The sequence below is a fragment of the Diceros bicornis genome, chromosome 2, assembly GCF_020826845.1.
Source record: "Diceros bicornis minor isolate mBicDic1 chromosome 2, mDicBic1.mat.cur, whole genome shotgun sequence".
NCBI classification, from domain to species: Eukaryota; Metazoa; Chordata; class Mammalia; order Perissodactyla; family Rhinocerotidae; genus Diceros; species Diceros bicornis.
Genome location: NC_080741.1, coordinates 93,984,391 through 93,998,720, shown reverse-complemented (window position 1 = coordinate 93,998,720; position 14,330 = coordinate 93,984,391). Strand labels below are relative to the sequence as shown.

The window sequence follows — 14,330 nt, the reverse complement described above, 5'->3', positions numbered from 1 at the left end:
CTCCTAGTACTTGAGGACAACTTTATCTTTCTTAATCGACCAAACAAAACATTTCCATTCTTTGTACCTTTATACATCTTACTTTCCTTGCACACAGACATATTTCTGTTAATCTTTTAAGAAAAATTCTTAATTCAATCACATATATTAATTAGAAATTTTAACCTCTAGAAACCTTAATTTCTAAGTAAAAACTAAGTAAACAATTATAAACTTTCTTTTACATTAGTATCTTGTGGCTTGGAAAATTTATAAACACTTCATAACTTCTAGAAACATGTTACTTTATAGTATAATCTTTTAATAAAACACGTTTACTAATAGAACCAAAATATCTTTTAGTTTTCCTGTAATGAAAAGCCAAAAGTAGACAAATGTACATTTAGCAATCAATGTCTAATATCTTATCTTATTTGGAAATGATGATACTCAGAGAATTTTTATCATAAAACTTAGCAAAACTCTCAAGTTTTAAGTCACCAAAAAGAGTTTGGAAGCAGTAACTACCATAACACATAATTATTGTTTAAAGTTCATCCAACATTCATCTTTATCACAACTATTTACTTATTCCCAATAATTATTTAGATTGCCTACAAGACTTCATAAGACTTGAGATAAAATTAGCCATCATTTAAATTACTATTTTTGTTAACCAGTTCTGTAATAGAAATAACATCGGTTTTTTTCCTACAAAATTTCATGCAATTTTCATCACTTCTTATACCTTTAAACATAGTTATCATTAAGATTTTTATCAATAGGTCTTGGTCTTCTAACTTTGGACAAGAGAAGCATTCCCAGTCAGACATTTTAAAACATACTCAGGCAAAGTTGATGTAACCTCTTTATATAAAATTAGCTCAAACATTCCAACCTTTATAATCTCATCAACACTTACACTTTTACATGTTCTCAATTTAATTGTAACCTGAGTCAAGGTCTTAAGACTAGTCAAATTTTTTCCTTCCTTTTTCTGGCCTAATTCTTAGGTACCAATTAAGCAATTATGTGAGAGCTCTCAAAAAAATTTTTTTCCCCAATTTAGAAGTTTTTCCAATTCAAAGGATCCGTCGTCTGGCCATTGACGAGTAGGATCTTCATTTGTATATTTATTCCAATAGTGACTCGAACCAATAAGCCTTTTTAAGGAAAGACCCGGAGGTAACTTTCCACGCTTAGAATAAATTTTTACCATGGACGCAAGAGGCATCCTTGGTGAGGGCGCAGATGATGTAGCCCCCGTGATCCACAGAATTCACTCCCAAAGATATTCAGAGACAGTAAAGACCTTCGTTGCACAGGCGGTAAGGATAAAAGGGTGTCTCCGGTCTCCCACAATAGTGTGGGACGCCTCCATCACAGACCCGCTAATCTGTGACACCGGGCGGGCGATACTGGAATGGGATTTTTCCAGCACTAACAAGCAACGAAGGTAAAGACAACAAAAGCCCTTATGGACTGGGCCCTTTATGACAAACTCCCCTGAGAACTTGGCACAGCCGGACAAAGAGACAGTTCGGAACCCCAGTTTACTCGACTGGCCACCAAGGTGCACCCCGGTAAATGCACCTTCCGTATGGTGGAGACCAAGGAGAATATTCTCACTGGTCACAAAGCCAAGTTTTCTCAGGACACAGAACAAGACAGAGACTACTCTGGGAGGAAAAGGAATCAAGATCAAAACCAAGAGTACTCTACCAAATTTAAACCAAGAGTCACTAAAAGCCCAAGAAACTAGTTTCCCAAATATTTTCTCCTGCCAATCTAAATTTAGAAAGAGAAAAAAATTCTCACCATTTCCTTCCGCCGGGCTCCGCAGATAGAGATTCCGGGAGGCTGACGTGGTAAGAAGTCTTACCTTTTGCCGGCTTTCGTCAGGCGTTCCCGTATCTCATCATCTGCAGTAGTCCAGGGAGAAGGCAGGTCTTCCAACCAGAGAAGGCAACTTACCAGCCAGTGCTTCTCCTGGCTGGCTCGCCAAAACTGTCGGGGGAAGAGGGAGGATCTCCCTCTGCCCTTTCCCTTAAGGTTCTTCTGGCTGGCCAAATAATCAACAAGACAGGTTAGCAGGAGAAAATAATACCAAGTTTAATAACATGTATACATGGGAGAAAGCAGGGACACTGCGTTTCTCAACACAATAGCAGAAATTCTCGTCTTAAATATCATTTTCAGCCAATGACAAAGGAGGATTTTGGGGGTGGGGCAGTCAATTACAGGAGATTACCATTAAAGCACTGTAAACAAGGGTAAGGTTATTATGCAGATTTAAGACCTCACCTTCCACATTGATAAGTTTCTAGAAATGAGGTCATCCCCCCTCTTCCCAAGACAGAGAGGGAGATACCTTTACAAATGGAGATTTCCCTTATAAATGTAAATGTTTGTCTGGCAACTCCTCGCAGGGCCATCCAGAGAATGTGGCCAGAGAGACAGAATTTCTGATAAGATGGCCTTGTTGGTGCCTTTCCTATTGTAACATCTATTTTACATTATATTACAGCCATCAGATGGAAGATCTGTTCCAGGAAGGAGCCACCATGTCAAATTCTTTAGGCAGTTAGTGGGGGAGGTCAAATGTCCTTCAGAGAAAACAATCAAGGTAAAGAGATATATTTCAGGGTGGCCAAATTTTGATCTCCCACACTAACATGCATACAAAAATATGCATTCTCAATGGCTTGTTTTTATATAAACATTTTTTTTGGTTTTCATATAAGCATTCACAATGGCTTGTTTTTATATAAAGAAACACCAACAGGAAGCTCAAGAATGATCAGAACTGTGTACTGGGGGTGGCTGGAGTAACAGCGCTGGAGGGGACCCAGAAGTGTTGGCAGTGACTCTTCTGAAGTTAGACTTTTCTATCTTACAGATTTATCTAATATAAACAGAAATTTACACATACCATGTTTTCCCATTTAATAGTTTTTCTTTAATTTTAAACTTTTGTACATAGGAAACCATTCTAAGATTTAATTCCTTTAGCACACTAACGGTTACAAAAGAGTAAACCAGAGGAAATGAAATTTTCATATCGCTTGCTAACTAAAAGGGCAAGGTGCATCCTAGTTTGTCCTTCCACTGTATCTCACACAGGCAGTATTTTCAGGAATCAGTGGCATATTATAACGCAACAGGGGTTTGGGTTTAGCTCCTTAAACATAGTAGGATTAGTTTGATTAGTTTTCTTCACATCAATTAAAATAGAAATTCCATTGCTTTAGCTTTTTAAATCTCAGTGTTCTCTAGGGACATGCACACGTAAACACTGATGTAAAGACGAAAACTGCACCTGAAAACTTCAACACATTCATTTCACATCTTGAGAGTCTCTTGCCTAAAAGGGACAAAAATTCTATTTAGTTCCACAATTTTCTTGCCTTACTGACGTTAGATCTCTCCATCAATTCACATTTTTAAGCCCAAGAAACTCGAAATGTTATTTGTTATACAGGAAATAAAATTACAAGGTGCTAAGGAAAACCAGAGGCACAGGGCTGCACTGTTCAATCGATACAGGAATTAAAGCAAAGAAACACAAATATTGGAATCAGCACAGATAAGCAGCCTGCTTCCCAGGGACAGAAGGAAAGCCACATTCAGAAAGTTAAACACATTCTAAACTCTCCTGGTGGGGACAGAAGCCCTGAGTGGGTCAGTTCCTGGTGCAGGAGGGTGGGGAAACCTGAGCAGCCACAGGAATGGACTCTGGGAGCTCACACACCCTCCTCTGCCCGGGGAGGAAGAGAAGGGCTCCCTCTCTCAGCTTCCACTCTCACAAGTGAGGAGACTCTCGGCAGGATGCAGTTTAAGGTTGTGACCCAAATGAACCCTAAATTCATAAACCCTAATCCAGACACAAAACTCCTGATTTCACAGACTTTCCCAATGTGCATAAATTACCCTCTGCAGGCACCTGCACTGTGGGTGCAAAACTCCACCCTACGTGTACAGGCCCAAGGGGAGCACAGGGACAACCTCACGAAGGGCAGCAACTTCCTCCCCCTGTGCAGGTGCCTTCCCAGCTTTCCAGGGCTCTGCAGCTTCTCTCAGCAGAAAGTCTCCTTCTGCAGTGGGTATGACCAGGGAGGACACCCAGGAAGAACGTGTGGGCCCTCAAGTACTTCCCTGTGCAGGCTCAAGGGGGCTTAGCTTAGAGACCCTGACCCCAGGCTTCTGCTCCCAGTCACGTCGCTTTGGACCACAGTGATCTTGTAAATGGCACAACCCAGTGTTTGAAGAATCCAGCAAAGTCACACAAACCCACAGTTTATGTGGAAAGGAGGGAAAAAAGTTACAAAGGATTTTTCTGGTACAATGAGAAAAACCACATGTATTTATTACTTTCAGAAAATAATGTTAATTGTTATTTCCATGGCAAAACACTGTTTTATAAACAATTAATCATACTTAACACTTTTGCTGTTCAAATGTAAGCTCTGGAATTTCATTTGGAACACCCCATCCCAAAGAAAAGAACTGACCTCAGAACAGGACTACACACTCTCAAGGGGGAAACAAGAATTTTTAACACATTCAATGTAATATTAGAATCTTTATTTTTTTCTGAAGTACCTATTTCTTGCCTCTTTGGAAATATTTTATACTGCTTTTCAAGGCCACTGATTACATAAACTTTAACTTTTGAAAACCTGAGGCTCCACTAAGTGAGTAAATCTTTTCAAGGTGACAAACCCAGGGAGGAGCAGTGCTGACAGGCCAGAACACCCAAGAAAGATTGCACAGAGGAACCTCCACTCCAAGGCCTTCCGTAGGATGTCTGTGCCAGGAGAGAGCCTGGGAGGGGCACAGGGACTTCATAACGAAGGATTCCAGGCGGCCATTCTCTGCTCTCTTCTTGTGGAAAAGAGCCACAGACTCCCCAAATCCCCGCTGCCCCCCCCCCCCCCCCCCCGCCCCAGTGGCCAGCGCCCCAGCCCCGCTGGCGCACACCCTCCGCTCCCCTCCCCAACGCCCCGCTGCCCCCGCCTCCCCGCCCACCCCCCAGCGGCCTTGGCCTGTCAGGCCGGCGCCCCAGCCTCGCTGGCGCACCCCCTCCCCTCCCCTTCCCTCCCCAACACCCCACTGGCCCTCGCCCCCCCCCCCCACCCCAGCGGCCTTGGCCTGTCAGGCCAGCGCCCGAGCGCAGCGGGCGGAGCGGAAGAGCGTCCAGACCCGCAGGGAGCGGGCTGTCAGAGGCGCCGGTCTCACCACAGGCGCCGCCACCCGCTCCGCTCGAGGACCATGCTCCGCCCCGCGGCCCTGCCCCAAACCGCGCCGGCCAGTCCTGGCGGCCGAGGGCCCGGACGAGCGCAGCCTCCCAGGCCGCCCCGCCCAGGCACGCCCTCACCCGCGTTCTTCTTTCCGCTGCCCGGGAGAATGAGCGCCACGCGACGGGCAGCCGCTGGGGCCAATCCGGCCGAGCAACGCGGGCCAGGCCGGAAGTGCAGGCAGAAGTGCGTGGGTCGCCATCTTGGCGTACGGCGGGTCCTTGCGCAGAGGGCCTGCCCGCACAGTCAGCTCCCCCGCGGTCTGGGTCGTTCGCTCCGATCACCGCAGCAGCGACCCATGGGGGCAGCGGAACAGACGCGTTTGGGCAGCGCGACCCTGGGCGGGCGCGTTGGCCGGCATTTTGCCTAGGCTCATGGGCGCAGCCATCTTGCTTTACGGCCGACGGGCAGGCGCGCGCCGCCATCTTGCTGTCCTGCAGGCCGCGGGGATCAGCTCCACGTCCCACAGAGTGTCGCCGGGAGCCCTTACCCTTGTGGCGGTCCCGCTGTGGGGTGGCGAGGAGGGGGCCGGAGCATGGCGGCGCGATAGTCTGAGGCCCGGGATGGTGATCGCTGCGCGGCCGCGAACTGCTCCCATCGCCGGGCAGCAGGAGAAACCGCCGTCTCCTTCCACAGGTAACCGGCAGCTGCCGCCCAGTCAGCACCCCCGCGCGGTCCAGCCCGAGGCGTGCGGCACTTTGTCCTCGAGCCGGTCCAGCGGGTGAGTCAGCGCCGGGCGCTGTGTGGCCTTGTTTCTGCCACCATCTCTAGTCCGGGCGCCTCGGGCCACCACGGCCACTGGCGCCCACTTTATGGCCTCCACCACCCTCTCATCCCCACCCCGCGGCCACCCTGGTCTCCACTGATTCGGGCTGGGGCCAACAATGTCGAGAAACAGGGTGTTCTGGAAACGTTCTTCCTTAGGTCACTATCTTTTTGCATTTGCTGTGACTTTTCTGCTTTTCTGATGGCATGGAGCCTGCCTTGATCTCTGCGATCAGGAATGCGGCTGAGCAAATGCAGCTTGTACCTCTTTGATGGACATGCCTCCCAGACGCTCTGTTGCTAGAAGGGTCCTGGCAGTGCAGGGAAAGGTGACTCTGTGCTGGAGGTGAGTCCTGGAGAGGCATCTGACAGCATCCTGGGTGGAGCAGGGCGCAGCCCACTCCTCGTGGGGAGGCTGACCCTGCTGGCCAGGCTGACCCTGTGGACTGGGACTCTGCATGTGACAGCATCCTGGGTGGAGGAGGGCACTGCCCACTCCTCACGGGAAGGCTGACCCTGCGGGCCAGGCTGACCCTGTGGACTCGGACTCTGCATGTGACAGCATCCTGGGCGGAGCAGGGCACAGCCCACTCCTTGCGGGGACGCTGACCATGCGGACTCGGACTCAGCATCTGACAGCATCCTGGGTGGAGGAGGGCGCGGCCCACTCCTTACGGGGAGGCTGACCCTGCAGACTGGGCATCTGACAGCATCCTGGGTAGAGCCGGGCGCAGCCCACTCCTCACAGGGAGACTTACCCTGGGGGCTCAGGGAAGGGGCTTCTCTCTCCACTATCTTCCTTGGGCTCCCACAGCGGGGTGAGGGGTTTGCCTTCCCCCTGGCCTGGCTCCCTTCAGGTGGGCTTCTGGAATTCAGCCAGGTCAGCGAGTCCTTTGGACTCCACACTGGAGGTCCCAGAACAGTGCACTGAAGACATTCTACTTTGAAAACCTCATGGCAGATCCTTTTGTTTCATGTTGCAGGTTGTTATTGAAGTTTGAAAGACCTGAATGGCACTTGTCTGTAATGTTATTGAAAGTTTACAGTGGTTTGTTCTAAGTCGGAAGTTGTTACAATCTATCCAAAGAACTAGTAATGTGAGCTTGTTTCAGAGGTCAGCCACCCTGCTTTCTTGACAGTTCCTTCAGAGCCTGTGTCCCATAAGTTTTGTTACTGTTTTTGAGAATGAGGCAAAGCACTGCAGAGAAGGCTGCTCTTGGCACGTGTGGTGGTCTAACGTGGTCTGGGGGCAAAGGAGGTGGGGGTCCTTTGGTAACTAGTCACAAAGCATTGAGAAAGGCTAGAAGGTCATGTTGCTTGAAACTCCCTGAGGACCTAGTATCCACCTGGTCTGGTCCACAGCAGCCTCAGGGGGCTAGATGACCTCAGGTGGAGCGGACAGCCCTCGGGAGAGACCCCCCCACCCCCCCCACCCCCGCCCATGTGCACAGTTTGGTCTAAATAGAGATTTTACCTTAATGAGAAGAGATGATGAAGTGTCTTGGTCGGTGTCTTGCAGGGGCTGCTTGCTTTGTACAGGGAGCAGCTTTCCTCCTGGTAGTGGAAGGACAGGAGGAACACGGAACTGCAGCTCTTGGGGCTGACCTCCTCTTGGCGGCGGTCTTGCATCCTCAGCTACTTGCGCAGAGCTGGGGCCAGGCGCCCTGCTGAATGCCTGGGAGGCTCTGCTGGCCGACACCTGGCCTGGCTTTGAAATGGGGGGACCAACCCTCTCTGTTTTAACACCCCAAGTCCTGCATCCCAGGGACAGCAGGAGGGTTGGGCAGCCATGAGCTTCTGGGAACTATGTCCGGGGCTTCCTGAAGCCTTTCCTGTTGTCTTGATGCCATCCTGTGCTATCTGCCCGAGCATTTGTGTCCCTACAGGGCACTTACCACAGCCTGGGAGGAGGTCCTCCCCTTCCTTTCTTCTCTGCCCTACAGACGGTGAGCTCCTTAAGGTAGACAGTGGGTCTTTCATCTTTCTATTCCAGTAATAACTTGCAAGCAGAAGGTGCCTTAATCTTTACTAAAAATTCCTTAAATCTTTACTAAAGGTTTAATGGGCAAAGTTGCTACAGGTTTGGGTGTCCGCAGAAACACTTGTTTTGCTTTTATAGTTGATCATTTTAGGGCAAGACATTTAATTCTTTCTTTCTAATTACTTTTCCTTTATCCTTGCAGGCTCTGCATAAAGAGCTCAAAATGTGTGGTCCAGTGGTTAAAAGCTGTTCACAGGGATGACTGGACCCCACTAAGCATTCTTTCATCTGTAGTGAACATTTCACCAAAAAAAGCTCTCGGAAAGGCTGGAGGATCAGTACTACGTGCTCAAACCCGCTGCCGTGCCCTCCATCTTCCACCTGACTGAGAAGAGGGGGCTGAAGGCCCTGGCTGCCCCAGGAGGAAGGACACCAGGAAGGCCGCCGGGGGCCTGAGGGAACATGCGAGTGAGGCAGATGGGAAAGGAGCTGCAGGTTCATCGTCGTCCTTGAGGGAAAACCTGAGGGCCTAGCCGGGGTCCCGCAAGTTGAAGCGAGCCACTCTGCAGGGTGAACCCGCAGCCAGGGCTGCCCAGGAAGCCGCCAGTCAGGATTGGGCGCAGAGTCTCTGGAAGGAACCCCAGGAGACAGTGTGGCCTCCACAGCATCAGGCAGTCAGGGAGATGCAAACACGTCTGCTGTAGATGCTGGTGATGAGACCCCCTCTTCCCAGCGAGGGGCTGCTGGGTAAGAGTGGCCTTTCCGTGGGTGACTTTACCCCCAGGATCTGGGGCGTGCAGATTTATTGGCTGGTTTCCTTCTTACAGTTTCTCCTCAGTGTACACTCGAGAGAGGCCATCTGTCCCCCAGAGCCTGTCGAGCGAAGGAGGCTGAAGAGAGACGTGGAGCCCAGCTGCAGCGGGACCAGCCTGAGGCCTGACGAGGGCTTGGCCCAGAGCCCCCAAGTTCATCATTCACAATGATGCCTCAGAAACCCTCCCAGAGCCCCTCCACTCCAACAGACGTCACCCCGAAGCCAGCTGCACAAGCTGTGCAGGGCGAGCACAGCGACACCGGCCCCACGTCCCTCAGCGGGCTCATCTTGTCAGCACTGGGGGCCCAAGATCTCCTCGACTCGCTGCACTCCTACTGCTTCTGCTCCCGGGGGAACAGGAGTACGGGTGCTGCCTGCGGGAGCAGGTGGGGAAGAACGGCGAGCTGAAGAGGGGCAGCCGCCGACAGCCAGGTGCACACGCTGCAGGAGGAGCTGGACGAGCTGAAGGGAGGGAGCTCCCTGCCTTAGCAGCCTGCTGCCCCCAGCCAGGGTCAGTCCCGGGGCTCGGGGTTCCCCCACTGCCTGCTCATCATGAGGGGTTTCCTGCTCCGCAGCACACGGCCCCTGAGCACTTCTGTGTGCAGCATGCCTGCTGCTGTCTTGGGAGAAGGCTCTGCTGGTAGCCGCCCCTCGCAGACAGGGAGCCCAGGCTGCAGAGCTCACCCCGCTCGCTCTAGGGCGCTCGAGAGGCAGCGGTAGCTGCCGGGGTTTAGCAGGTGGGAAAGGAGGCATTGCAGGTCAGCTGTGAAAGCCAGACCTACCCAATGAATGGTGCCTGGATGGTTGGTTTTCCACTTGAACAGGAGAAAGTCAGCTTCTGTTGCATCCCTCAAACAAATGTAAATTCCAATGAGTTAGGATCTAAATGTGAAATAATATCGACATCATAAACTATTAGAAAAGTTATGGGAGACTCTTAAAGTCATGGGGAGGTTCTTTCCATTCATGTTTTTAATTAATTAATTTATTTTATTGATGTTTTAATAGTTTATAACATTGTGAAGTTTGGGGTTGTACATTTTTGTTTGTCCATCACCATATATATGTCTCCCTTCACCCCTTGTGCCCACCCCCCACCCCCATTGCCCCTGGTAACACAATAAACCGTGTGTTGGTTTATATTCCACATATGAGTGAGATCATACAGTGTTTGTCTTTCTCTTTCTGGCTTATTTCACTTAACATAATACCCTCCAGGCCCATCCATGTTGTTGCAAATGGGACGGTTTTGTCTTTTTTTATGGCTGAGTAGTATTCCGTTGTATATATATACCACATCTTCTTGATCCAATAGTCAGTCGAGGGACACTTAGGTTGCTTCCACTTCTGGGCTATGGTGAATAATGCTGCGGTGAACATAGGGGTGCATAACCCTCTTTGGATTGTTGATTTCAGGTGTGTTGGATAGATTCCCAGTAGTGGGATGGCTGGATCATAGGGCATCTCTATTTTTAATTCTTTGAGGAATCTCCATACCGTTTTCCATAGAGGCTGCACCAGTTTGCATTCCCACCAGCTGTGTATGAGGGTTCCTGTTTCTCCACATCCTCTCCAACATTTGTTGTTTTTGTCTTGGTGATTATAGCCATTCTAACGGGTGTGAGGTGATATCTTAGTGTTGTTCTGATTTGCATTTCCCTGATGATTAGTGATGTTGAACATCTTTTCATGTGCCTGTTGGCCATCTGTATATCGTCTTTGGAGAAGTGTCTGTTCATTTCCTCTGCCCATTTTTTGATCGGGTTGTTTGTTTTTTGGTGTTCAGTTGTGTGAGTTCTTTATATATTATGGAGATCAACCCCTTGTCAGATGTATGTTTTGCAAATATTTTCTCCCAGCTGGTGGGTTGTCTGTTCATCTTGATTCTGGTTTCGTTTGTCTTGTAGAAGCTCTTTAATCTGATCAAGTCCCACTTGTTTATTTTTTCTTTAGTTTCCCTAGTCTGGGTAGGCATGTCATCCAAAAAGATTCCTCTATGACCAATGTCAAATAGTGTGTTCCCTATATTTTCTTCTGCGAGTTTTATAGTTTCAGGTCTCACCTTCAGGTCTTTGATCCATTTTGAGTTAATTTTTGTGAATGGCAATAGCAGATGGTCCACTTTCATTCTTTTGCATGTGGCTGTCCAGTTTTCCCAACACCATTTATTGAAGAGACTTTCCTTTCTCCATTGTATGTTCTTAGCTCCTTTGTCGAAAATTAGCTGTCCATATATGTGTGGTTTTATTTCTGTGCTTTCACTTCTGTTCCATTGATCTGTGTGTCTGTTTTTGTACCAGTACCATGCTGTTTTGATTACTATTGCTTTGTAGTATGTTTTGAAGTCAGGGATTGTGATGGCTCCAGCTTTGTTCTTTTTTCTTAGGATTGCTTTAGCTATTCGCGTCTTTTGTTGCCCCATATGAATTTTAGTATTCTTCTTTCTATTTCCGTGAAGAATGTCATTGGGATTCTGATTGGGATTGCATTGAATCTGTGGATTGCTTTAGGTAATATAGACATTTTAACTATGTTTATTCTTCCAATCCACATGCATGGGATATCTTTCCATTTCTTTATGTCGTCATCGATTTCTTTCAATAATGTCTTGTAGTTCTCATTGTATGGGTCTTTCACCTCCTTGGTAAGATTTATTCCTAGATATTTTATTCTTTTTGATGCAATTGTAAATGGTATCATCTTTTTGAGTTCTCTTTCTGTTAGTTCATTATTAGCATACAGAAATGCAACAGATTTTTGTAGATTGATTTTGTACCCTGCAACTTTGCTGTAGTTGTTGATTATTTCTAATAGTTTTCCAATGGATTCTTTAGGGTTTTCTATATATAAAATCATGTCATCTGCAAGTAGTGAGAGTTTCACTTCTTTGTAACCTATTTGGATTCCTTTTATTCCTTTTTCTTGCCTAATTGCTCTGGCCAAAACCTCCAGTACGATGTTGAATAGGAGTGGTGAGAGTGGGCAGCCCTGCCTCAGTCCTGTTCTCAGAGGAACGGCTTTCAGTCTTTCCCCATTGAGTATGATGTTGACTGTGGGTTTGTCATAAATAGACTTTATTATGTTGAGGTACTTTCCTTCTACACCCATTTTGTTGCAAGTTTTTATCATAAATGGATGTTGTATCTTGTCAAATGCCTTCTCTGCGTCTATTGAGATGACCATGTGGTTTTTATTCTTTGTTTTGTTGATGTGATGTATCACGTTGATTGATTTGTGGTTGTTGAACCATCCCTGCATCCCTGGTATAAATCCTACTTGATCATGGTGTATGATCTTTTCAATGTATTGCTGTATTCGGTTTGCCAATATTTTGTTGAGGATTTTTGCATCTATGTTCATCAGCGATATTGGCCTGTAATTTTCCTTCTTTGTATTGTCTTTGTCTGGCTTTGGTATCAGGGTGATGTTGGCCTCGTAGAATGATTTAGGAAGTGTTCCATCTTCCTCTATTTTTTGGAATAGTTTGAGAAGGATGGGTATTAAATCTTCTTTGAATGTTTGGTAAAATTCACTGGAGAAGCCATCTGGTCCTGGACTTTTATTTTTTGGGAGGTTTTTGATTACTATTTCAGTCTCTTTACTTGTGATTGGTCTATTCAGATTCTCCATTTCTTCTTGGTTCAGTTTTGGGAGGTTGTATAAGTCTAAGAATTTATCCATTTCTTCTGGATTGTCCAATTTGTTGGCATATAATTTCTCATAGTATTCTCTTATAATCCTCTGTATTTCCGTGGTATCCATTGTAATTTCTCCTCTTTCATTTCTAATTTTATTTACTTGAGCCCTTTCTCTTTTTTTCTTAGTAAGCCTGGCTAAGGGTTTGTCAATTTTGTTTATCTTCTCAAAGAACCAACTCTTTGTTTCATTAATCCTTTCTACTGTTTTTTTGGTCTCAATTTCATTTATTTCTGCTCTGATTTTTATTATTTCTCTCCTTCTGCTGACTTTGGGCTTTGTTCTTTTTCTAGTTCAATTTAAGGTTGCTTATTTGGTCTTTTTCTTGTTTGTTAAGGTGGGCTTGTATCGCTATGAGTTTCCCTCTCAGGACCGCTTTTGCTGCATCCCATATGGTTTGGTATGGCATATTTTCATTTTCCTTTGTTTCCAGATATTTTTTGATTTCTCCTTTAATTTCATCAATGATCCATTGGTTGTTCAGTAGCATGTTGTTTAATCTCCACATTTTTGTCACTTTCCCAGTTTTTTTTTCATGGTTGATTTCCAGTTTCATAGCATTATTGTCTGAAAAGATGCTTGTTATGATTTCAATCTTCTTAAATTTATTGAGGCTTGCTTTGTTTCCCAACATATGGTCTATCCTTGAGAATGTTCCATGCGTGCTTGAGTAGAATGCGTAGTCAGCTGTTTTTGGATGGAGTGCTCTGTATATGTCTACTAGGTCCATCTCATCCAGTTTTTCATTTAAGTCTACTATTTCTTTATTGACTTTTTGTCGGGATGATCTATCCATTGATGAAAGTGGGGTATTAAGATCCCCTCCTATTATTGTGTTGTTGTTAATGTCTCCTTTTAGGTTTGTTAATAGTTGCTTTATGTACATTGGTGCTCCTATGTTGGGTGCATATATATTTATAAGTGATATGTCTTCTTGGTGGAGTGTCCCTTTTATCATTATGTATTTCCCTGCTTTGTCTCTCTTAACCTGTTTTATCTTGAAGTCTACTTTCTCTGATATGAGTATGGCAACACCTGCTTTCGTTTGTCATTAGCTTGGAGTATTGTCTTCCATGCTTTCACTCTGAGCCTGTGCTTGTCTTTAGAGCTGAGATGTGTTTCCTGGAGGCAGCATATTGTTGGGTCTTGCTTTTTAAACCCTGCCACTCTGTATCTTTTGATTGGAGAGTTCAATCTATTTACATTTAGGGTAATTATTGATATATGAGGGCTTAGTGTTGCTGTTTTGTCACTTATTCTCTGGTTCTTTTGCATTTCCTTTGTTTCTTGTCCCATTTGTTTCGGACTGCCAATTCAGTTTGGTTGTTCTGTCTTATGACTCTTCTAGTTTTCTCATTGTTTACCATATGTGATTTTGTGTTGATTATTTGTTTAGTGGTTACCTTGAGGTTTGTATAAAAAATCTTGTGTATGAGATAGTCCATTATCTGATAGCCTCCTATTTCCTTATACTAAGTCAATTCAATCACTTTCCTCTTTGCCTTCTAAGTCGTTCTTGTTATACCTTATTCTATCTTGTGTTGTGGGTGTGTGTTTACAGTGATAAGGTTAAATTTATTTTTGGTGAATTCCTTCCTTTGATCTTTGATTTTGGTGTTTAAGTGGTTGCTAACCTATTCCGGTAAAGATCTAATATTTTTCTGAGTTTGTCTACCTATTTTTCTCCTTGCTCCAAGCTTTGTATTCCCTTTCTCTTTTTTTTTTCAGGCCTAAGGGCCTTCTTGAGTATTTCTTGTAGTGGGGGGTCTCGTGGCCATGAACTCCCTTAGCTTTTGTT

At 46.1% G+C, this 14,330-nt stretch overlaps 1 protein-coding gene across 16 annotated transcripts in view; it reads left to right on the top strand.

The window, feature by feature from the left end:
- Positions 1–5,824: 5,824 nt before the first annotated feature.
- The window catches only part of LOC131420889 (ral guanine nucleotide dissociation stimulator-like), a 70,084-nt gene continuing 61,578 nt past the window's right edge, over positions 5,825–14,330 (top strand). For 5 of the 16 annotated variants that reach the window (XM_058567252.1, XM_058567231.1, XM_058567281.1 and 2 more), the window contains exon 1: positions 9,120–9,347. The gene's annotated coding sequence lies outside the window, so the exon portion shown is untranslated. Of the gene's footprint in view, positions 5,913–8,224; positions 8,770–8,849; positions 9,348–14,330 lie in introns of those variants that run through there. The other 11 variants (XR_009223708.1, XR_009223707.1, XM_058567262.1 and 8 more) reach the window with 4 other exon arrangements.